This window comes from Castor canadensis, chromosome 11 (assembly GCF_047511655.1).
Source record: "Castor canadensis chromosome 11, mCasCan1.hap1v2, whole genome shotgun sequence".
Taxonomy (NCBI): Eukaryota; Metazoa; Chordata; class Mammalia; order Rodentia; family Castoridae; genus Castor; species Castor canadensis.
Window position 1 is genome coordinate 66,823,616 of NC_133396.1, and position 26,391 is coordinate 66,850,006.

Below are 26,391 nucleotides of genomic sequence, written 5' to 3' on the forward strand. Positions count from 1 at the left end.
AAAATGAGTTTTAGTAGTATACTTTATGGAGCTATCTTAAGCAAACAAAAATGTCAATCTGGGCGCATTACTCATCTGGGCATTAGTTTCTTCACACATAGAGTAACGTTATGACAATTAAAATGGCCAGTAAATTTCAGAGTCAAGGATTACTGTGAATTCTCATCTTATGGGAAGGGAAGGAAAGCAGTAACACCGTGAATACATGTGGTAGGTATTATTTTAGGTATTTTAGAGACCTTAATATGTTACAATGTTCCAGGAAGCAAAGCAAGTGAGAGGGTTAATGACACTTATAGTCAGTCCTGCAGCTTCTAAGTGGGGAAGCTAGGAATGGACCCTAGTCTTTGCGACTTCAGAGTCTATGCTATTTCCACTAGTAAGGTTACCCCGGAGGAGCTTCAATAAGAGTTCTAAACAAGAGAAAGTGCACCAGTACTTTTCATTTCATGGATTATTTTAATTCTGAAAGGGAATCAGCATGGAAGTACTAGGTGGGGCACTAGGAGTAATAAGACTCAACCTTGTCCTTTCAAATATTAAAATGGTGGATCAATCTTCACTCAGAACAACTCGTCACTTGGAAGAAGCTTTGTCACCTATGAATGAAAACATTCTTTCATGTAAGCCTAGAGAAGTAAAACAAAGCAGAAATGGCACTGGTCAATTCCAGTAATGTTTCATTAAATGTGAGGACAAGTTTTCAAAAGGACAAATGTTTCCACTTAACACAACAGTGCATATTTTAAGTCTGTTTTTGCTTACTTCTCGAATGGAATCTTGTGAATCCTGGTTGTATACTTGAGTCTCTACCTCTCCATCAGCACTTTCCTCTGTCATAGCTTCCTCCTAAATTATACCATACAATTTATTAATCATGAGAGTGTAGCAGAACAGGTTCTGCCAATTCTTCCATTAAGACAAAATTCTTTTCAGGATCTGTCACTCAGGAATGTTAACTAATACATGCAAGTAAAATTAATTTAGTAGATTTAAATGTGTCATATAAAACCTAACTCAAACTCATTAGTTTAGCTTTAGCAAAAGGAACATAATTTTGGTTAAACTTTCTCTTTTTTGGCTGGCAGTACTAGGGTTTGGACTCAGGAGCTCATACTTGCTGGGCAAGGATTCTACCACTTGAGCCACACCTGCAGAGCTTTTTGCTTTAGTTATTTTTCAGATATGGTCTCAAGTTTCTGCCTCATTCTTCCTACCTTCACTCACAGGTAGTTAGGATTATAGATGGAAACCACCATGCCTGGCTACTTTCTTGCCAGGGCTGGCCTCAAACTACAATCATCCTATCTCTGCCTCCCAAATTGCCTCCCAAATTATAGGCATGAGCCACCATGCCCGACCCCTGACTAATCTTAGGAAAAAATGGTTGATAAGAGTGCAAAATGTCCATGAGACTAAAAACTTCCTTATTCCTCAAATTAAACAAAAAACAACTTTGAAATGGGATTCAACTTCTTTTTTCTGTGTTTTTTATTGAAATGGGGACAAATCCAATCAAAGGTATGTGAAAATAATAAAACACTGCTGGAGACAGCAACAATAACTGGGTGATCAGTGATAACTCTGTAGTTAAGTTCAACAAGAGAATTTTTCAGATAATATGTTATGACCCCAAAAGGTTAACTTGTCTTCGGCTATCACTGAAAAGAATGTCTTAATGCTACTGATAAAAATAAACAGAAAGGACTTTACACACCTCAGCACCTACAGGTGTAACAGTTTTCAATTTCTTTGAAAGAGGCATTTCTACTGTATCATCAGAGACTTGGTCTGATGCTGCTATGGTGCTATCTTCCTCTTCATCTGTACGCTTTGGCAAAGAGGAACTTGGTGTAGTTGAAACTTTAAAATCATGCAACTTAAATCTTGAATTAGAGCATGATGATAACTCCATTTGGACAAAGATAATTTTTAAAACATTTTTAAATGTTTTCTTCAACAAAACTAGTGATAAAGGCAGAACACGACCTGCCTGGAACTGAGGGGGGAAGGGGGGAAAGAGGGTGGGGAAGAAGGGCAGGGCAGAGGAATGACCCAAATAATCTGTGCACATGTGAATAATATAATAATAATAATAATAATAAAAGAATTAGGAAAGCAGCTCAGAAAAAAACATTTTAAAAATAGCTAATATGGTCACTTAACTAAAGGACATATTATGCATTTAATTATATGGATTCAAATATAATTAACCAAGTCTTAGATCAATGCTCACAGACATAAGTTTTTTTGCTTATCTACGATTAAACAAAGGGCAACTTAAGCTCTGATTCAATGGTTTTATGCTAATCGAATCTTTCATTAATAAAACTTTACAATATATCTGACTCACTGCAATTAAACTGATATATAATTGCTATTTACAAAGTTTACATGAAAACATTTAAACTATATATAAAGAGGCTATGGTCAGGATCTGCACTAAGTTAGATATAATGTTTGTGGTTGTTTCACTTCTAAAACCAGTCAAAAAGTTTAGAACTAGAGAGTAAGAAAGACTTTTACTTAAAAACAATGGATCAAAACCAATTCAATAGTAAACATGAAACACTAGGAATATATGCATTCTATTTGATATGTGTTGTAGCTAAGAAATTCTAAATGCACTCTAACTTCATTGTAAAATTAACCTCACCAGTGCCAAACACTGCTGTGGAAGTAGAAGGCTGCTCAACTGGTGAACTCTGAACAACCTCAACTATGTGTAAGGATAACTCTTTATTTTCAGGCTCAATCTGAGGATGACTGTGTTGAGTGGGCTTCACAAAAGCTGTAGCCTGTGTTTGTTGCTGAACAGTTAAAATGGGTTGAGAAATGGAAGGCTGGACATTAGGACTAGTTGAACAAATAGACCCACTTATGCTTCCAAAACCTGGAATATATTCCACAGGCCCTTCTGACTGCATAGCTGAAAAATAATTATAGAATTTAATGTAAGTCATCTACCCTTACCAAAACTGGACTTTTTATTCTTTTGGTATATGTCACATTTTTGTAATTTTTTTCTTTTGGTGGGACTGGGATTTGAACTCAGGGCCTTACACTTGCTAGGCAGGCACTCTACTGCTTGAACTACTCCACAGGCCCACATTTTGCATTTTAAGTGTACATACCTCTTACCACTTACTATGTAAAAATACTGGGTGAAAGTGATGACTATATACATTTATATTATTTATGTTATTAATATGATAGCATGCAGTAATCTGTTGGCTAAGTTAAGTTTTGAAATAGTTCTTGTATTTATTTTTCCATTTAAATTAAAACCAAGTAAAATTAATGAAAATTAAGGAGCTCCAAGTCAAATTAGAAATTTTCATCAAGCATCATTTTATTTTTAATAAATATTACAACACAAACATCAGGTTTGGAGCCAGGGGCACAGCTCAGTGGTAGAGTGCTTGCCTAGTGTATGTGAGAGCCTGGGTTTGATTCCCAGGACTACACAAAAAACAAAACAAACAGACTCCCCCCACAAACAGACAAAACAAAACAGAATGCTAGCATTTACTGAATTCTAACATTTATGAAGACACAACTTTAAGGAAATATCCATCGTGCAGAGTTTTACTGAACATCTACTTTGGGATTAGGTAAAGGGTTCAAACGACACTCATAACTTTAAGGAGCTCAATTTAGTGAAGTAAAAAGTCATTTATAAAATCAAATAAAATACAAAGTTTAATTCTGTAATGAGTAATAAAGTACCATGGAAACAAAGTGGAGAAAGAAAGGAGAGGCTCAGATAATTTTAGGGAAAAGTGTTATTGGATTGAACCAAACTAGCCATTTACTATGCTTTTCAAAGAAGATTTCTTATTATCTTTGTTAGCCATCTGAAGCAAACACTTTGGTTCTAAAACACCTTATTTGTACAGGGATAGATTTTCCCTCTTCTTTAGTTTATAAATAAAGCAAAGCAGAAAAGAAGAGAAAGAAGGAGGAAATCTGTTGCATTAACAAGTATCCTGGCTGGTGTGGTGTACATGTCTGCAATCCTAGCTGTTTTGGAGGCTGAGGCAGAAGCATTGAGAGTTTGAGGCCAGCCCAGGCAATTTAGCAAGACACTGTCACAAAAAAATGAAATTTTTAAAAAGGTGGGAAGGGTGGGAATATAGCTCATGATAGAGTTCTTAGAGTACTTGACTATCATTTTTAAGCCCAGTGATCCCTGTTATGGCAAAAAGATAAACAAAATCAAAAAAATAAAATAAAAACTTAAGCATAAGTATCTTAAGAGGCATATGCTTCAAAATGTTAATACCCACTCAGATGCCTTATTTATCCTTTGAAGTCACTGTCATCCTCTCAAAATAACTAAATGAGCTGTCAGTCCCATCACATTTATGTTACTAACCTTCCTGTGATTCTACTTGTATAGCAGGCATCACTGTCACTGTGAGGGTGGTACTTGGATTTGTAAATGTTGCTGGTATAACCATTGGGTGGATACTAGCCCTTGGTGTTGACTTATTCCCAGCCATAGCTGCAGCTGTCACTTTACTTGGAGTAGAAACAATGGCTTGATATTGGCTGTTGGTGGATCTGTTGTGCTAGCACTTGCAGAGGGAAAAATGCAAGAAAACGGTATCCATAATTATAAATATTCCTTATAAGATACATACATTCTATGCAAAACAAGGTACATTTTCTTCAAGTGAGTATTCAGCAAGTATGGCTTAATATGGTTCAGACCTTATATATTATTGTTCCTATCACTGTTTTGGGTAGGCTTGGAAGATTTAAAACATGAATTTTTAAAAAGACACAGTGCAATTTTATGTTTTTTAGTCACTAAATGTTTCAGAATTCTTACTGAAAAGGCTTTGAAATGTAAGCACTAAAATCTGCAGGTAATGTTTGAGAGTGGTGTATCCTGACATTGTAAAAACACATCCAACAGTTGAATTGCTGATTCCAAGTCTTAGCTCAGACTTTTACACTTGTCATAGAACATCACAGGGGAAATCAGTAATAGCTTATCTTAGAAGCTAGTCACAAACTAAAATATGAGAGATGTTTTCTCTATCACTAAACTCTACTGGGAGGATTGAAAGTATGCTAAAAACAAAAGTTGACAACTATGTGACACAATTTTGCAGATAAATAACTCTTTAGTAAACATTTTTATGGTATTGTATTATTGATTTGTTCTTTTCCCCAAAGAAAGTTCATCTTCCCTGAATTTTAGTTAAGAAAAACAGATTATGAAACAACTGAACTCATATTCCTCTTTCACCAGAAGCTGGAGTAATCCTCAATGTGATCTGTGTCTGCTGTTCTGGGACCTAGAAAGAAAAAGCAATGCATTGATTTCTGTTCCCACTCCATCCAAGAGTCTGTTAAATGGCACCAAAGATTTTACTCTTATGAATTCTCTCTGCATAGCGAAATTTCAGCAAAAATTCACTCCAACAAAGGCTCTTAAATCACCAGACGTTTTCACATAAAATGTGCATAGAAAGAATGGTTTATCATTTTAACAGAACTAGTTAATCGCCTTACAAGTAGGTTCTTGAGGTTCATCTCTTTGTTCCAGCCGTCTCTCTTGATGTCCCCTGGGTTCTCTTTCCAGACGACTAATTCAGCTTTCACACTGGGACTTAAGAGCAATCATGTGAACATTGAGCTCATCTTTCTGCTGATCTAACGCTCCATACCTTTGTTTAAGCTCCCCGTTTTCTTGTTAGCTGATCTTTTGCACCTAAAGAAGTAGCCTTGTGATCATATAATTGTAATGAAACATCAGAAACAACATTTATACACTTACCTGGCACACAAAGGTTATGCCAAATTGTGCAACTACACTTTAACATCTATATTCATCTTGATACACTATACAACCCAATAAGCAAAGTTCTAAGCATATCAACATTTATTAATCCAATATAAAATATTCTTACTCCAACATAAAATTATGTAACTTCACCTAAGATACCACAAAATAGTTAAAGAATCCTAGTTAGCAGAAACTGTTTTATATTTCAATGTATTATTATAGTAATTGAAATATAAAACAGTTTCTGCTAACTAGGATTACAATTATTATTACAATAATTGAATATAAAACAGTTTCTGCTAACTAGGATTCTTTAACTATTTTGTTAAAGAATTTTTACAATTCACAATGAATTGTAAAATTTTCTTATAATCTCTATAATATATATTAAAAATAGTTCAGTAACATTTTTAATGAAATAATTTTCTGGGGACACTATCTTGAGGACCACTAAAAATAATGCTGAGAGTAAAACCCAAATGATTTTCTAGTTTAACTACTCAGCAGACTGACCTTGCAGTACTGGGTTTCTCATAAATCTGACATAGTACTCTCACTGAAGGCTCAGCTCAGGACACCTCCTCCCACTCCCAACTCCTGGAAAATGAGGCACAGAAAAATCCTTCGGGTGATAAGATCTAATGCTGTTTAGTTATAGAAGGTGCCTAGGCAGCATAACAGGATCTGTCATAAGGTAGGATTGTTACCCGTTAAGCACAATTAGAGTACCACATACTGGTTACTGGCCAATATTAAGAAAGACATCATAGATATACCAAGGACATCCTCAGCATTTGAAATTAAAATTAATCTATGTTTGTGTCTAAATAAAACTAACAGTTAAAGCACACACAAAAAGTCACTTTATATTACTTTCTTCTTCCCATTTAATTTTAAGTCCTCATCACATAACCAACTTTTAGTACCCACTTCAAATCTTAACACATACAGAAATTTATCAGCTAAATGTGCTATTTTTGATTTTGCTGCTACAATAGCCTTTCTTGTTTTTTTCTTCCTTTTCAGTTATCTGCTGTAGAAAGTTGTGAAAGTTCAGAGAGAAGCTGCATAGTCTGTTCCTGGAGATTCTTTGCTTCTGTCTCTTTTTCAGACAATGTCTTTTAATGGAAAAAAAGAGTATTCATCATGTAATTCAAGAAAATCAGCATAAACTAACTAAGGACTTAAATGTAACACTTTTTAAGTTGTTTTCGTTTCATTAAATCAAAATGAAAATTTAAAAATACAAAGTCAAACCAACTAAGTGAAAAGTTGAAAATGATTTAGATACTACTTATATATATATGATCCATTCAGAGTAAATAGGATAAAAAATATATTCTCACATGATAAGGAATTTTCAGTGTTTAAATGTACTTTTTTGGTTATACAACAAAAAAAGAATTAGGGAATACACTTTTCACTAGTCTCACAGTCATACTTCTGCAGATTGTCTACTTGACTTTCGAGTGATTTTGACTTTGTTTCAGCTTGGTTGAGGGTATCTTTGAGATCCTGCATTTCCTGTACTGAGGTATGCTGTTCCTGATGGTCTCCAGAAGACTGAGCTGAAGTCTCCGTTACCTAATATAATAAACAGTCCTAATCAACTTAAATACTTATAGTTAGTAACTCCACTGCCACAAGTTTATCTAAGGAAACAATCACAGCTATGATGTAAAGAAGTTTTATCTTTTTTTTGGTGGGATTGGGGTTTGAGCTTTGCACTTGCAAAGTAGGTGCTCTACCACTTGAGTGACACACTGCAGTCCATTTTGCTCTGGTTATTCTGGAGATGGGTCTCATAACTATTTTCCTGGGCTGGCCTTGAACCTCAACCCTCCTCATCTCAGACTTTCAAGAAGCTAGGATTGCAGGCATAAGCCACTGGCACCTTGCTGAAATTTTACCTTTATGGGTACTCAAAAGTGAATTTTCTATGGGATTAATTTGGATGTCCAAAAATAGGGAATTAGGTACAACTTTCCATACAAGTGTTTATTAAGCAAACCAAAGAGATAACTGTAGATGATTTTTTGACACACATTTTTCATACTAATGAATCAAATGGGAAAAAAACTACACAAGAACATGAAATATAACTTTTTTTAAGAAAAACATATTATTTCCATGTAAAAAAAGCATACTAAAAAGCATACTAATGTGCTAATGATGATTAACATGAGAGGTAAAAATTCTGGATTTTTTCTTTATATTATTTTCTAATCAAACAGGCCATAAATACAAAATTAAGTCAACATAAATGTTCCTTATGTTGGAAATTGCATACATGACTTAAAAAATGTAAAAACCAGTAATATTCAAAAGTGTGAAATGAGATTTTTGAAATATTCATCCTAATTATTTTAAGGAAAAGTTCACCAAAATACCTTATCCTGTTGTACTTAAGTTCTTCACACTGAGTCTTGTACATGTGTCCACTTTTCTTGACTTGAATAATGTTTTTGACTTTTTCTTGGATATCAATTATTTTGGCATCTAAGTCCTTCCTGAATGGTTTCCTTTTCAGTCTTTATTTTACTTAAATCTTCCTTCAGACTCTGTATTAAACTCTGGTTATTTGTCAAAGATGCATTTGATCTTTAAAAAATAAAGGAAATGTTTCTGAGAGAAAAACTAAATGCATGAGGCATTTTTCAAATTTTTATAATTACTTACCTTGTGAATTTACAGTCCTCTAAAGACCTTATGCATAAGCTTAATGCCCATTTTGCAGTTGAGAAAAACTGAGTTACAAGTGGTTGAGTTACATGTGCAGTTTCACAAAGTGATCAAGTGATGGTACCCAGATTTTAATTCAGATCTGCTTGATAGCAAAAGATATACCCTTTCTTTTCTATTATTCAGATATTGTCCAAGTTTTTCTATAAAGAAAAATATATAGTAGGCTTGGCAGGCTACAGTGTTTGTTGTATCTTGTTAAGAAAGCTTTTGAAAATGTAAAAATCATTCTTGACTTATAGGCCATACAAAAACAAGTCTTGGGCCAGATGTGGCTTGTGGACTACATAGTTTGATGCTATTATGAACTGACTTCAATTCAGATGACCTGAATTACAAGTAAGAATTTAACAACTAATTCTGTAAAATCTTAGGGAGTCAAGCTTTTTAATATTAAAAATAATATTAAATAATATTTTAATTTAAAAATTGTTCAAATAATGAAAAACAGTAACCTGCCTCTACTCTTGATTAGTAAGATAGCAACCTTTGCTTGCATCTGCTGTAGATCCTGCTCTAGCCTCTCTTTTTCTTCTCTTAGCATCTTATTATGTCTCCATTTCTTGAACTTTAAGAAATAGTGTCTTGGCTGGTGATGTGGCTCAACTCTATAAATGTAGCAACTTTGGAGACTGAGATGGGGAGGATCAAAGTTTGAAATTAGCTTGGGGCAAAAAGTACACAAAACCCCATCTCAACCAACAGCTGGGTGTGGGGTACATGCCTGTCATTCCCAGCTATGCAGGGAAGCACAAATAGGAGGACTGAGGTCCAAGCCAGCCCAGATATAAAATGAGACCCTATCTCTAAGATACCAAAGCAAAAAGGCCTGGGAGCAAGCTCAAGAGGTAGAGTGCCTGCTTAGCAAGTATGAGGCTAAGTTCAACCTCCAATACGATCAAAAAAAGAAAGAAAAAAAAATACTTCCTTCTGAGCATACCAGACTACTATTATAAGGAGAATATATGCCAAAAATTTATAAGCTATAAAGCATTACACAAAAGGAAGCCATAACCAGGAGTGGTGGTACACAACTATAACCCTAGTTAGGAGGTGGAAGTAGGAAGATCATGGCTCAGGGAATGCAGGAAAAGTTAGTGAGAAACAATATCTGAAAAACAAACTAATAACAAAAGGATTGAGGGTGTGGCTCAATTGGTAAAACAAAACAAAAGAAAAAACAGCAGGAAGGAGGCCCTGAATTCAATCCCTAGTACCATGCAAAAAAAAAAAGGTTGGGAAGGGAGAACATAGTTATAAGAGGCATGCCAAAAACTTTAATACTTAATTTTTTATGTTTAGGGGAACTATATTTCACTCCAAGTTCATTAAAAAAATTTAAAACCTTTGTTTATAGATTCACAAATATAGACTAACCTAAAATTAAAAAGAAAAACCTACTACAAAAGGTGACTTTATTTTAGGAAATAAATTTAGTCTTAGACTTATACACTATAGTTTAAATAAGAAAATGTGGAGAATTAATTCATATATGAAAGCATAATATTAAATCTCTGCCTGCTTGCCCCACAGAGAATAGAGAAAAAGCCACATGCAAGGGCTCTAGCACTTTATATTCTTCTTCAAACCAGGAAGCACTTGCAGAGTTAAAGAACCTTCTTTAAGATTTCATGTATTACATATGATTTAAGGCTTTTTTCATATACCTTGCAATTTCAGCTTTAAGTCTCCCAATGTCTTTAGTCAACTGTTTAATACACTTAGTATGAACGTCCTTTTCAGAAAAGAGCTTCCGATATTCTTTTGTATGTGGATTTTTTTGTTGATTTGCTAGATGCTAGAATAGCAGAAACACATGCTTTGTGTTTTTAGTCTAAAACAAGTGTAGTTTAATAAAATGGCAGAATATCTAATTATGTTTATACAAGGTGCTTTGCATGCAAAATAATTGAGTACGGAAGTATCAAATATTAATTTCAAAGCTTCAGTTTAGCAAAATCTAGCCAAAATGGAAGAAAAACAATCAAATGTCATTTCTTGTTCATCATTTTCCATAGTTGTAAAGGAACACTTCAGAGTATTTACAATGAGGACAAATAAAGGGAGCCATGGAATCTAAAAACTTACAAGCTTTTACTAATGTCATTAAAGTGACATTGGCAAGGGAAAAAAATGTATAATGCTTTACAACCCTAAACAAACACACTAAGCCATCCTAAATGCAAGTGATTCCACTAACCAGGAAAGGCCACACAATGTAACAGAACTATATCTAGCATTCTCCCTTCTTGATCTTCCAGATTGTGTAATAAAAGAACTATAAAATTCCAAAATCCTATTTTTAAATATTTGTTAATGGTTACCATTCTAGAGCATTTTTTAGGTGCCAAGGAAACTGCATTACATTTTTATTTCACTTCTGTCACACAATGGTTATATCCTCATTTTACAAATGGGGACTATTATGGCTCAGAGAGGTTAAGAAAATCTCACAAGTCATATAACTGCTGTGTGTAAGGCTCACCGACAGCCTTCTGTTTGAACTGTGCACTGGAGTTCCTAGTTACACTATGCTGCATGTAGTTTCACTCCCCTTCAAAAGGCTCCAGTGAGCAGTTTCTTAAAGTGCTTCAATAAGCTATATAAATGCCTATTTTTCACATATAAAAGTATTTTAATGAAGTGAAAGCCTAAATCTTTGGAATTATGGGAACTAAATTAACCACTTTACAAAATATACCTGAAATCTTTAAAAAACTGAACTACAAATTTAACTTGTCACATATAAAGATGTAATATATTGGACTACCACTTATAAATAAGCTACAATTTCCACTAGTTTGCCAAATATTTTCACACCTTAAGTTTTAAGTTTTACCCTATTATCTCAAATCAGCATGCTTCCATATTTGTGAATGCTTTAATTTAATTTACCTGATTATTTGCTTTCCAACATTTGACATCAAATTTCAACTTTAACTGAAGGTTTTGAAAGTTAACATGCTTATTTCCTGTGACATGTTTACTGCACCAGTGTAAATAAATGTGAGAAATTACAAAGATAAAAGTAGAAAGACTATAAATCCCACCAACAAACAAACAGTATTAACATTAGGTAAAAACATCAATCCAATCTATTTTATCTTTCTACATTTTTTTTCTTGCTGCACTCAATTTAATACGAACCCCTCATCATTTGATTCTGTTTAATCACCTTGGTTTTGAACAGTTTGAACTTTTATCTTCTCAGTGGGCATAATTATCTTTTACTCAAACTGTTACTTTTTTCCCTATTACTTTAAAAGCTACAGCATATTTCATGGTTGCCATGCTACATTGATCACGTTTATGTCACTTCTGATGTAATGTGTTACTGCTTGTTTCTTCCTACTATGTTTATGTAACAGTTGGTTTCCCCTCTGAATTTATTTACAGGCTGGGGCTTTTTCTAGTATTTGTCTTTCTAGAGCCAAAAGGAGTAACAAAGAAAGAAGAGGCTGAGACAACATACAATCTTTGTTAGATAAGCTATGATTCTGTTCATTTTTTTCCAATAGTTAACTCCATGAATCATAGAATCTATTATTTCCATGGTGAGATAACACTTGAATTTGGACTATTTTTCAACATGATAAAACTCTCCAACTTTCAACTTCTGCTGAAAACATACACTTCATGAAATGACTGCTCATTTCCCCCTGTTCAGTAGTTTTCCCCTATTATTAAAGTTGATAACTTACCACTTAAAAGAAGGTAAATGTTTTAAGGTCTTGATTTCCTTCCTTCTAGTTGAGGGGTATACTACTGTATCTGGTCAGAAGAGGTAACTCAACAGTAAGCTTTTGGATGCTAGTGGGGGTTAAGAAGTCAAGCTTTTGTTATAATCACACACTTCACTACAACACCTTTTCCTTTCTTTGGTTGTTAGTTTTGACTACTTTTTTTCTGCTTTGATAGGAAAAAAATATTCTGCAGTAGTTTCAATCTATCAGTAAATCCTAGAATGAGTATCAGGGTATATATAAAATCACAACTCTAATAAGTTAAGAAATCGACAGCAAGGAAGTTAATGCACAAAACCATACTGCTAATGGTGTGAAGCTAAAATTTGAAATTAGATAGTCTTGGTACAAAGGCTTATTCAACCACAGCACTATAGCAATATTTAACATATCTCTAATGAATTTCTAAGTTTAAAAGTATGCTTATTTCAAATTAAACTTTATGTTACAGTAAATGGTAGAAATATAAATGAGCTCTTCTGACTTAAGAACTACTTTCTGTAAGCTTAGTATACATACCTGGATCTTCTCCCTCTCAGCATTTAGGCTGTCCTGCAGTTCCTGAAGCTCTCTTTCTAAAAGCTTAACCCTTTGTCGGTAAGGCAGACTCTCAACCTGAGCCACTTCAAATCTAGTTTCAGCAATTTCTTTTTCTGGTCATTTAAATCTATAAGAGTATTTATGTTAAGATTTTATCTAAAGTTTAAAAAGCTAACAATATAACATTTCAAAAAGGCAATTTTTAAGGTGACAAAAAATCATTCACTTTACTCAGTATTTTCACATAATGTTTTATCAGTAAGTACTAGAAGATAGTGGTTTCAGAAATATACACCTTTAAAATGATATATAAAGCTTTTAGTTTTTCCTTATTTTGCGGCAGGGTCTCACTCAGGCCCAGGCTGAGTTTTTGTATTTTTGGAATATTTGCATACATCTTATCCGTTGAACACTTCTCATCTGAGAACCTGAAATCTGTAATGCTCCAAAATCTGAAACATTTTGAGCACCAATGCTCAAAAAGGGCTAGTGATATTCAATCTGCACATTACTTGATTTTTTAATTTACAATGTTATTGTAAATATATTATGCAAATGTTTTTCTAAGGATAATTCATTTTGGTCTAATTTACTTTTAAGGTCTTTGTTCTCTGTGTTCCATTTTGAAAGTATTATTGACATACATATATATATATATAAATATACATATAGATACATATATGTCAAAAAATGTATCTATACATACATGATACATATATTTAAGCAACAAAGACCAATAATGAAGTGAATAGCTATTACATACCATCTAAAGTAAAAATGAGAGCTTTCCCAATATCCATACATTTACTCCTTTTCCAATCTATCATTTAAAAAAATCTCACACTAAATTGGGTTTTATTATTCTTTCATCAGAAAAATATTATAAAGAGCTTTATTGTGTCTGCATGTACATCTATGCACTAAAAATATAGGTTTTGGCCTTTATAAAGTTTTATAAAGTGAGGTGCATAGAAGTCTGCACAAGCTCAGCAATGCATTTACAAATATTTTTCAGTGGTCCTTGTGGTTTTTTTTTTTTAAATATCTTAACTATGTTGTCTACATCATTTTATAACTACATCTAGTGAACAACAGTATAACAAAGTTTATAAATGACAGCAAGTATACTTTTAGTCTTTTTAGTCCTGTTTTTATATTTCTTCCCATTTGTAAGTATTGTCTTATTAATGGAGAATGCACTTTCAAGCTTTCATCTTTATTTTTAACTTAATCAAAGTTTAATATAGAAATAATCTTGTATTTTTATAATGCACCTCAAACGCATTCATATACTCCAAGAACCATTTTATAGGCTCAAAGCTTATTTCTCAGGAGATGACTCTGAGAACAATACTTATTTGCTCCTGACAGTCACATCTAGCTTGCTGTTCGTTACTTAAAGCTGTACTTGCTCTCTGAAGAGCTTCTTGTACTTCACTTTGAACACTACAAAGTGTTTTCTTCAACTCAGATAACTAAATAGGGAGGACAAGATTAATACCAGAGTTAACTACAAACTTGGAAAGTACTGAGGAAATTAGGACAACAGATGTAAGGACTGCTGACAGACTTCATATAGTTATACCCTGACATGATCTACTACTCAAGTTTTACAAGTCTATGTTTACTCCCTCCTAATGTTTGCAGAAGTAAAATCTGAGACAGACTTCTACAAAAAGCAGTTCTACTACCTAATTTTACAAAGTGGTCTGAAATTTTCAAAGGGAAACACAGAGATGTACAGAATAGAGCAAATCTTAAAATTAAAATTGCTGGCTAGCAGTCAATTTCTATTGAGATGAACTAAATGGTAACGAATAGCTAGTTAAATAAATTCAATCCACAGACAAAAAAAGATTATTATGCTTAATGACTTATCTGCTGTTCCAGGCTCTCTGTGGCTTTTCTCTTGTCATCCTGAAGTTCTTGCTTTTCCTCCTCAACCTCCACCAACTTCTTTTCCAATTGTGCCTGAAATTCAGCTGATTCTATTAAACAAACTTTAATATTCTTATGTACTTCCTCCGTAATCTTCACCATATTACAAACAGTAAGAAACAAAACTTATAAACATTTGAAATTATTTTTAACAAATGATATAAGCTTTCACCAATTAATTACTAAAATTAATGGTTGCCTTATATGAAAAGAAGTAATAAAAAGGTGATTAGAAAAAATACCATGTAAATCTTTAAGCCTAAAGTACCTCTCAACTTGCCTATTGGTCATTTTTTTCCTTTGTGATGAAATTTTCAATTTCTCGTCTCTCACTATCTCCTCATATCCACTTGCCAAATCTGTCTGTGTACTACTGAAAGGTATTTTCCTCACACACTGATGTCACTAATGCCAACCACAAAAGGATCTTTTAAAATTGTGGTCCTAAGCTGGGTGCAGTGGCTCATGTTATAATACCAGCTGCTCAGGAGGCAGAGAACTGGAGGGTGACAGTTTGAGGCCAGCCCAGATAAAAACTGCGAGACTGCATCTCAACCAATAAAAGCTGGGTGTGGTGGTGCGCGTCTATCATCCTAGATATGCAGAAAGTGTAAACAAGGGGATTGTGGTCCAGGCCAGCCTAAGCATAATAACCAAAGGCACCTATCAAAAATAAAATAAAATAAAAAGCAAAAAGGACTGGGGCATGGCTCAAGTGGTAAATCACTTGTCTAACAAGCAAGAGTCCCTGAGTTCAAGCCACAGTACGGAAATAAATTGTGGCCCTAATGTACTGTAAGAGTCTCCAAAATGAATTTTGTATCCTCCAATCTACCACTTTACCCTTTGTAAAGAAAAAAATTTCTAATTTTGACATGTTAAAGAAAATCAGAGGTTCTGAATAAGACAACAAAATACAATATATATAACATGATGTTCTAAACCTTTCATATCTACTTCTCAACTAATTGTATCCCTCAGTAGTTGACTTCATAATTTCAGCACACTAGCTGCACTGTCATCATCTGAATCTTTTCTACCTTGGTTGAGGCCTCCTACTACATGGAATACCTTTCTATGATGTTTGATACTTTCACTCAAAACTACCATCCCTTTTGTGAAGCCATGTGTACCGAGCAGACAAATAACTCTCCTAATACCTAATTTTTCTCAACATTTGACTTGTTATATTCCCACAGTAATCACTCTCTTCCTCCCTTGATTTATGAATTTTGTGGTTTTTCTTTTATATGGCTTATTAGACTCAAGAACTTTCAGGTAGTAAGGGGAATGATGCCAGTCAAATGCACACCAGAGTGCCTTAGACTTAGCAAGTTCCAAATTTAAAAAAGACAGTAAATACATGTGTGAATTTCAGGGTCATACATACCTGTTTTTCTTTGTTCAAGGATTCCTCTAAGCTAGTAACCATTGCTCAATACTGTTCCACATTGCTAGTAGTTGTTTTGAGTCTCTCCTTCAAGTCATTTACCTGCTCTTCAGCCTGCTTTAGCTGACTCAGAAGATCATCCACATCTTCTTTGTCAGTAGGCTGACCTAAGAGACACAATACCTTTATTAAAAATGACACTGTAAATTAACATTTTAAATGGTATTAGAGGTAACTACCATCAGAGTATATAACTTAGAATTAAGGTTCAAATATAAAATTACTTAAATATAAAATATATTTCAATTCTATGCTGAACACCAGGATGAAAATTATTTGTTATATGTTACTTCATCCAAAAAAAATTCAAATATTTGAAATCTGCTATAAAAACTAAGCAAGTGATATATAAGAAAGGAACATGACATATTTCCACTAAGCTGAGGTAGATATTTAAAGAAATAATTAGAGTCTTGATTTATTATTTACACATTTACTCTAAAACACTAAATAACTCATTTAGTCTAGGGGTTAGGGGTATAGCTCAGTGGTATAGTGCATGCCTTCCACAGAAGGCCCAGGGTTCAATCCCTAGCACCCCTAAAAGCAAAAACAAGCAAAATCCACAAATCTAAAGTTAACATCTAAATGCATGGAAAAGAATGGTTTATCATATGAAAGCAACAAAAAAGGATTTCTGGATAATTATAGTTATATATCCATTACATACATGTATCAGACATGTGTGTGTTTACATACTTATAGTCATGATAGAATCATCCAAAAGAGTTACCATGAAGAGTACCTAACCACAGAAAGCCAGCAACACCACCTTGTGCTTGGCAGTCAGACAGAGAAAAAGACAAATTCACTGGACAACTTAGTACTTAGGAATGTCCTGCCTCGGTAATGGGGAATAATAGTTCTAAATGAAGCACTGCTCTGGGCCCACATCAAAAAAGCAAAACTCAAAAGACTCAAACTATTTTAAATTAACTTTACCAACTTCCAGGACAAAGTTCAAGAGAATTAAAATACAGAAATATTGAGCACCTAGGCAGGGAAAACTCACAATCAGAATTATGAAGCCCAAGAAGACAAGAAAAGCTTAGTCTATAAGAAGTTTTTGAAAAATCACATTTCAACTTGGATCGCAATGTGTCCACACACAAGATTAATTATGAAACATAAAGTTTAGAAATTTAAAACCCAATAGACTCACATCTAAATTTCTAGTCAGTGTATATGCCTTTGTTCCACTTCACTCTCCAACTTCTTCTTTAGATGAGATATCTCATGTTCCAGTTTTTCTATCTGGCTACTAAGCCTTTGTTTAGCTTCTGTTTCAGATCTCTCTAGTATTCCCTAAGATAAAATAAAGATTTTTGTTTAATGCTTAAAAGTTTAGGAAAAAAAAGGCAATGCAAAGAAAAATTAAAGACTAAAGAGAATTATAGAATTGCAAAACATGCAATACATGAAGAAGTTAGGACCTAGACTATTTGCCAAGAAAGTATTTTTGCATTTTTCATTTTAAAGCATCTACTAAACATGGGGAGAGAAAAAGAAGTATATTACAACAGTCATTCATATTTCCTGAAGTTCTAGGGAAAAACAAAACCAAAATGTTAATCTTGTAAAGTTATGCTGCACAGAACCCAGTATTAAACTTGAGGATCAAATATGCCAACTGCAAGGTTTTGATCAATTCTCTCTCAAAGTTTTATTTAAATACATTTTAGTAAGCCCTCAAATTCCATGACTATAAGGGGTAACAAAAATAACAGATATATTTTTCTAAGGAGGAAATTATTTTAACTTTTCCTCTACATTTGCTTTTTACTTGATTACCTGAATCATTTGCAGATTAGTCAGCAGCAAGTTTTGTCACCTTTGTTCACCTAACAAAGATTCCCTTTGCTGAGAAAGACGAACTTCTGACAATTTAAGCATTTCTTTTTCCTTCATCAAATTATCTGCTCTTACCTTGAGAGGGATACAAGCAAAAGTAAAAATGTTAGAAAACATTGTGCCAAAAATAACATAATTACATGTGATGACTGACCTATTTAGAGGATTTTTTTGTTTTGCTTTTTCGCCTTCTCATAAAGAATACACTCTAAGGCTGAGGGTCTGGAAGAGTACTTGGAAACTCAGTAGTCTCAAATATTCATATGTGATGAATCATATTAATTCTCCAACATAAAACTCACTGTATTGGGTTTCAAGTGTTGTGGCTTACCTCCCAACATGGCATGGGAGCTGCATAAAAATGACAGAATACAGCCAACAGAACTAGAACTGGGATTAAGTCCTAATCAGCCTGTGTCTCATGACCGCCAAAAATAGGCAGATTGCTTATTGGCTCTTGAATATGTTTCTCACAAGTAAGATGGGGGAGAAACATACCTGCTTTACAAGTAATGATCAAAAATAAGGTGAGAAAGAATTTTTTATTGTATGCAAGTTTAGTATTTACTTGGAAGTATTGTAAATTTCAGATGTATTTATAATCAGGTTAAAATTCAGAAATACAAATCATTGTCTTTTATTACAAATGAGTCAAAATGGATAAAAATGAGTCTTTGCTATAAATAATCACTTGTTTCTAAATTTCTTTTGAGATGGAAGACTGGTAATGAAATCTTAGTTCAACAAAAAAATAAAAAGCAAACACTATTCTCTCCTCAATCTTAATAGAAATTATAACCATATTAAGGCACTATTGGCTATTTGTAAATAATGCAATAAGAACTTGTAACCCAAAAACATCTCATTTAAGTCTTTTTAGTCAGTAAAATCAAAGCAACACTAAAGAAATATCAAGGGCAACTTATAATCAAGCCCACTGAGGTGTACTTGTCTCACTTCTGCAACAGCTAGCTTTTCATTTGCTCCTCTCAGGTCTTGAGTCATTGTATTGATGATCTGTTCCTGCTTTTGAGTTGTTGCAGTGATTTTCTGATTTCTCTCTTGTAGGGATATTATTTCTCAATGATATCCTTCAACATTATCTTGCAGCATTTCATAACTGGTATGGAAGAAAACTAATTCTATAAGCAACTGAAATACTGTATTCTTGCTTAGGTTCTTGAAGAATTTCACAATAGCTTTATTTTAGACAATAAAACAAGTTGGCTTGTGGAATCTTTATTCTTTTTTTCCAAACTATAATTAGCAATTAAATTAAAATTCTAAATAAACATAGCATTCCATGCTGAATAACTTTTTAATCTTTTTCATGGAAAAAAGTCATATTAAAAATGCCAATATAGGGCTGGTAGAGTGGCCCAAGTGGTGGAGTGCCTGCCTTGTGAGCTTGAGGCCCTGAGTTCAAACTCCAGGGCTGCCAAAAAGAAGAAAAAGGTCAATGTAATGTTGATACATCAGACACCCACCATGATGCAATGTGCAATTTAGGATATTCCTGTATGCCTAGTGATGGATTTCTAACAATCCCCCTTTCCTCTTTAATCCTTCATCTTCTTTTCTTGTATGGTTCAAAGTTTAGAAAATGGCTGGCCGAGGGATCAACCTTTAAAAAAAAAAGATGCTTTGATTTGAGGTACTAAACTATTAGATGTATGGAAATGACTCCCTGCTTATTGTCATTACAAAGATACAGTTTTATCATAGACTATGTATAAATAAATTTTGCCCTAACCTGCTAAACAAGCATTCAATAAACCTATTAACAGTTATAAAATGAAATATGCTCCTATTCCTTTGTAGGTGATCAAGAAAGTCAATTTTCCAAGGACTATCTATCCAGCACTCACTTCTCTTCTATCTCCAATAGAAGAGGCTGAATAAGATTTGCTCCCATTTCTCTCATCCTCTGGTGCACTTATCAGAAACCTATAGAAACAACATCATGTCTTTCATTCAGGAAGGGAAACAAGCAACATTCTTCACATGAACTTCAACTTATGAATTTAACTCCTTAGCACTGCTCACCATCATCATTAACCAATATTAAACATTAACCACAACAATTCATCATCCTAGAACACAGACCACAAAAAAGCAACACTACTGCAAATTAACCCTTGAACTTGACCGATCTGAACACTGGAATATAACATTTTGATTTTACTAATTTTGGAATAAAAGAACATTTACCATTTAGAAACAAAATCTAGCTGGGTAGAAATTTTTGTGTTTTGTGACCACAAATCTGTGACTTGCTCCTGAAGCTTCTCAAGCTGCTCATTTTGTATTTTTTCATCTGTCTTTTCTTTTTTGTAGTTCTCAAAATTTTCCTGTAACTAAATATTGATGATCATTTGAAGACGACACAACGTTCTCTAAAACCCAACACTAGATAATCTATGATCTTAAAAAAGCATGATCTTTACCTGTCTAAGGGCAGCTTTAGCTTGTACAGCCTCTGTTGATTCAATAACAGGCACTGTAGCAGGAATGGAAACAGTCTTTGATGTACTTGATTGTTTTGGAGTACACATAAAAGAAATATCATCCAAGCTTGAAGCTTCAAAAATAAGGAGAAAGACTGATGAAATGTTTTGTTGACTTTCATAAGTCAGCTTCATTTTATGTTTACCTGTAAACATATTACCAATTCATGAAGCTAATCTTATTTAAATGAAAACATAAGAATACAGGAGTCCTGAAATAAGAAATCTATTAAACAACATATTAATAGTGTTTTTATTTTATTAAAGGAAATTTATTACTTACAGATTTAATGTTTTTTTAAATATAACCAAAATAAGTATTGTAATTCATTGATTATAAAATGTAGAGGTGTCAACAATACTCAATATTTCTTCTTAGTAATACATAAAAGAATGTCTTAGAACTGATGACATGTTATATAATCAATTGTACATAGTAGTCAAATTTGAGGCTACCATACTAAGAGTGCCTATTGCTTAGGTCACAAAATCTATTCCTTAATTTAACATTTCAAAATACTCCATTAAAATAACATAAAAACTTACCTTGTAGTGTAATATCAAACCCTGTTGTTTGTGACAAGATACGGTATATATCAACGCTGAGGAAAGATGGAATCAGCAAGCTGCATTTGATGCCATTGTGACTCATGTAGTTGTTCCAGCTCAGTAAGGGAGCTTTCAAGTTTAAGCTGAAGCTCTGAGATTCTGCAGGACAAGAAATCACTCTATTTCATAGGCTTGAATTAAGAGTTTTCTTTGGAAAAGAAAATTTAATTTCTTCCATAAATTACGAAGTGCCTTCATATACTTCCAAGCATACTATTTTCATTTCTTTTATCCTTTTTGTCCCTTTCTGCTATTTTAAGAATCACCTTTTAAAAATCCTCACTATATAATACTCATGAACTGTACTCATCAACACCATCTGAAAAATCTGTTTGTAAAAATTAAACCAGTTTTACACAGCTTATACTCATTTTCATGCTTTTATAGCCATTTCTCCTCCTCTAGAGCATCAGATATTACCTTTTGAAAAAAACTCTTTGATCAACTTGAGTAATTCTTCAAATTTTCTCCATGAAATCTGGCTTGTTTCCTATAATTCAGGCTAGGACCTCCAACTATATGCTGGATATCCCCAGTGTCCAGCACTATTAGAGGCATATTAAGAAGTTTTTGGTGGAATGGCTCAAGTGGCAGGGCTCCTGCTTTGCAAATGTGAGGCTCTGAGTTTAAACTGCTGTGCCACCAACAGCAACACCAAAAAAAAGAAGTTTCAGTGTTTGCTGAACAAAGTGAAGTAGTGAACTGCTTATTTAGATGAAGTTGTTTCTTGCTCTTCTTTTTTTTTTTTTTTTTTTCACATTAAAAAGTTTTATTACAAAATTTAAAATGACAGTATGTTAACTTGAACAGCTAGGTTATGTAAGGTCTGAAAATTCTCCTTTTGATATTATCCAGTCTTCAAAACATGATTGATTGCATTTATATGTCTTGCTCTTCTTGTTCTCTGGTTTCTCCCAGTACTGTAAGAGCAAGCAAGAGATGCTGATTTTGCTGCTGTACCTCTTCAATATTTCTGTAAGGTACTAGATGCTGTGATATTACTTCAGATGAGCTGCTTATGTCAGCAGAGCTCACTTCCTCATCATGAATTATATGGTTACCTCTGGCTTCTTCAAGTTCCATCAAAAGCACTCTAATCTAAAAACAAAATTTTAGGTTTCTACTGCACGCAGATCCCTTTTGCACCTTTGTAAAGTTGGAAACTTGTTAAGTCGAACCATCCTAAGTTGAAGACCGCCTGTATGTGACATTCTGCTAAAGGCAAAACTATGTAGGCAGTAAACCAATCAGTGGTGGCTAGGAGTTAACATGGAGGATGAATGAAGAGGTGGAGCACAGAGGATTTTTAGGGCAGTGAAACAACTCTGTATGATATTATAATGTTGGACTCATTCATCAAAACCCATAGAATGTACAACACAGGAGTGAACCGGAATGTAAACTATTGACTTGGTATGATAATGATGCCTGCTATTGTTTGGACCTGAAATGTTCCCCAAAGACCCAAGTCTTTGACCCCCAGGTTGGCACTATAGGGAGGTGGAAAAAAGTTGAATAGATGGGGCCTAGTGGGAGATTTTAAGACATTGATGCGTGACCATGAAGGGGATAGTTGTACCTCAAGTCCCTTCCTTCCTCTTTTTCTCTTTTTTGTGTCCTGGCCATGAGGTAAATGGCTTTGCTTTACCTTTCTCCTCACTTACCCCATACTGCCTGACCACAGGAACAAAAAGTAATGGGGCCAACTGACCATGGGCTGGAACCTCCAAAACTATGAGCCAAAATAAATTTTTCCTTATAAAAAAAATAAATAAATAAATAAAAACAAAATTTTACTATTATATAATAATATTATTATATAATTATATGATTCTGGGAATGTTGGAAGAAAAATTTCAAATGAAAATATTACTTATAAAACCTTCAAGTTAGCCTAACTTATATTATCTTTAAAAACAAAGCATTATTATCTCTTATCATCTGAGATATTAAAATCTAAGTAAAGAAAATTTTAATGGAATAAAATTATTTTAAGTATAATAGAGTAAAAGCTGTTATTTATTAAAAAGTAGTGAACTGTAATTCCAAATATATGGCTCTACTGATCTAAAACAAGATTCAGTAGCATAGAGACCACACAAAGATGCACATCTATCGTGTGTTTGTGTATCTGTGTTTATATATATATATATATATATATATATATTATATGGTGGAGCAGAGGGAAGAGAATGGACAACAGATTTTTAAATAAAAAGCACACATATAAGGCAATTCACATGATACTTTTAGTAGATGTGTGTTGTGTATAAACAAACAAAATCAGAGTAAAACATGAATGAGATAGAACTACATCTACTGACTTGTTCATTAAAAAACAACAAAATAAAATCAAAACACAGCAGATGGCCACGGTGGTTAGGCGTCTACAGTCCTAACTACTCAGTGGACTAGGAAGGAGAAGGCCTTGAGCCAAAGAGCTCAGGGCCATCCTACAACATTGGCAACAATGTGTATGGCTCTCTTTTTCTTTTTTCCAAAACAAAGCATACTTCATGATTCTAGTTGTATCAACAGCAAGCAAAACTAGTGTGTGGTATTGGGTTCACAGTTGAGGACAGAGAGACTTTTGAGAACAGCGTTATTTTGGGGTCATCCATCACATGGCAGTCCTCCAATGCACAGCATACTTCAATTTGAATATTTAAATGTCTAGGGGTCACAGGTCCAACCACAAACCCTAGTGCAGGCTCCTAGTCAGAGACATTTTGGATTATTTTGGGAATCAATGGTCCAACAAAGAAGTCGGAAGCAAAGACCTCTCTCTCTTTTTTTTGCAGTACTAGGATCTGAACTCAGGCTTTGTGCTTGCTAAGCAAATGCTGTACCACTTTGATCTATGTCTCCTGCTCTTTTCACTTTTTAGTTTACTTTTTGATATTGTCTTAACACTTTTGTCCGGGACTGCAATCCTCCCCTCACCTCCAGTGCAGCTAGGATTATAGACCTGCACCACTGGCCTTACTAACTTTTGCCGGCACTGGCCTCATACTGTAATTTTCCCATCTCCATCTCCAGCATAACTGAGATCACAGGCATGTGCCACCAAGTCTAGCTTGAGACTATGTTTCTTAAAAACAATAAAAAAAAACAGGCCAGACATGGTGGTGCCTGCCTGTCGTGTCAGTATGTGATAGGCTGAGACAGGAGGGTAGAGTTCAACCTGAGTCTTGACTACATAGTGAGCTTGTAGGTCAATCAAGACCCTGTCTGAAAAAAAATAGCCCAAACCAAAACCATAGTGTGATTTTATTTCAGTAAAAACAAATTTTACATATGTTTACACATGCTCATGTGTGTACATATTTAAGAAAGATATGAAGGAATACACACCAGTCTGCTAGCATACATTCTGAGACATAAAACAATAGGGAATAAAAGCTGAAGAAAAACTATTTATCTCTGAATTGCTTCTGCCCTTATTGCAAACAGTATCTACAATTTGAAAATTTATCAAACACGTGGAAAAAAAGAGAAGGGCTGTGAAAAACAATGCCTAGGATATAACTTTGCTAGAGTGGTGCTCCTAACTGATTAGAATTTCCTATGTGGTTATTCTACTTAAGCTATCTTCAAACAGACTTACACATTACTCAGCACCCAATATTAAAAAGATCTGGAAAAGAAACAAAATATTCTAACCTGTTCTGAAAGATCTTTTATTTGTATTTCCACTCTTTGATTTTCTCAAGTATGGATAGATGTTCATTGGCTTTATCAGTGTCTTCCTGCAATCACTGAATCTCCTTTAAAATGCAAACTCAATTGAAAATTCTGTACTTCCTTCTATGATTTATACAAATAAAGCATGTATACGAATAACAAAAATATATAGTGCTCAAGTACTGTAGCCATAAACTTATAAACGAAACATTCTACAAAAAAAGTAGCAACCAAATAAGAAATACTGAAAGATATGAAGACATTTCTTAATATGGTAAATAATGCTTATTATTAAAATGCTTGTCACTGTACAAAAATGATAGGGAATTTTCTACTTCCTCATCAAATTAATTGTCAACTATAATCTTACAAACTGTATCAAATTTGTAGTCTATTGCCAAAATATCACAAAAATGCTCTTGAAGCCTCTGTGACTAGAACGAACACACAGGGCTGCATTGCAGGGATAACCTTTCATATATCGGTCATTTTGAAATAAATGCCCAAAGTAAAATATATTGGGCAAGATACAAAGAAGACTTGATTTACTAAAAAGTGTATCAGTAATTCTAAAAAAGCGGCAAGCTACAAATCACAAGGCTACTAAAAACGAAGATAAATGCAGTGCTTCACAGCACAGTATCATTAGAAGTTTAGGGGAATAATTTTGGTAAAAGCATCAAAATTGGACAGCTTTGGAATCTTAGTTTTATTTCATATTGATGGAAATTCTGCTTCTTAATGCATTATTTTCAAATACTACTGTATTAACTACTATTCAAGCTATGATTCCTATTTATCCTGGTGTTTCAAGTACCTCTGAGCATACTTCCTTAAAGTTAAGCATAAACCAGTTTCAGAAGGAACAAGTATGTGACAAAATGAAGTAGACAGGCATCCATGAAATTAGAAATGATGTAACTCTATTAAGTCCAAAACAGCACTAATTGAGATGATGAAGTCGAAACAATTTGGTAACAGAAACATTAAAACCTTATAAATGAACATTATAGGATTTAGACTAGAGGATACATGATATAGGTTATGGACAGAAAATTCAGTGATAAAAATGATACAGAAATTATCTTTAAATTCTCTAGCAGTTTTGAAAAAATGCTAAAAGAATTTCTGTAACTACATTGTACATTAAGAAAGAAGGAACATAAATAGGTTTTTTTCTGTAATAAACAGCTGCTATTTTAATTCTTAAGTCTTTCTACCTCACTACCCACCCTGCTCAATAATAAACTCCAGGCAAAATCCTCATCCTTAACAGAAAGAAACTTAAAAATCTGAGTGTATCAGTTTAGAATAGCAGATATATATTAATTTATATTAATGTCCTCAATTAAACTTCTTTAATAAATTGCAGAAACTTCCCTCATATTAATAATTGAACCCTAAGATTAAAACATTTACAGTTTAATCTTCAAGTAAAGAATTTTGATTAACTTCCTTGATATTTTTAATAATGCAAAGGAACAGTAACGCAGTAATGTATATTAAGGTATGACAAGTTGTGAGATG

General features: G+C 33.7%; 1 pseudogene; it reads right to left on the minus strand.

Moving 5' to 3' along the window:
- Window positions 1-26,391, minus strand: part of LOC109676296 (nucleoprotein TPR-like) — a 67,074-nt pseudogene that overhangs the window by 30,870 nt on the left and 9,813 nt on the right.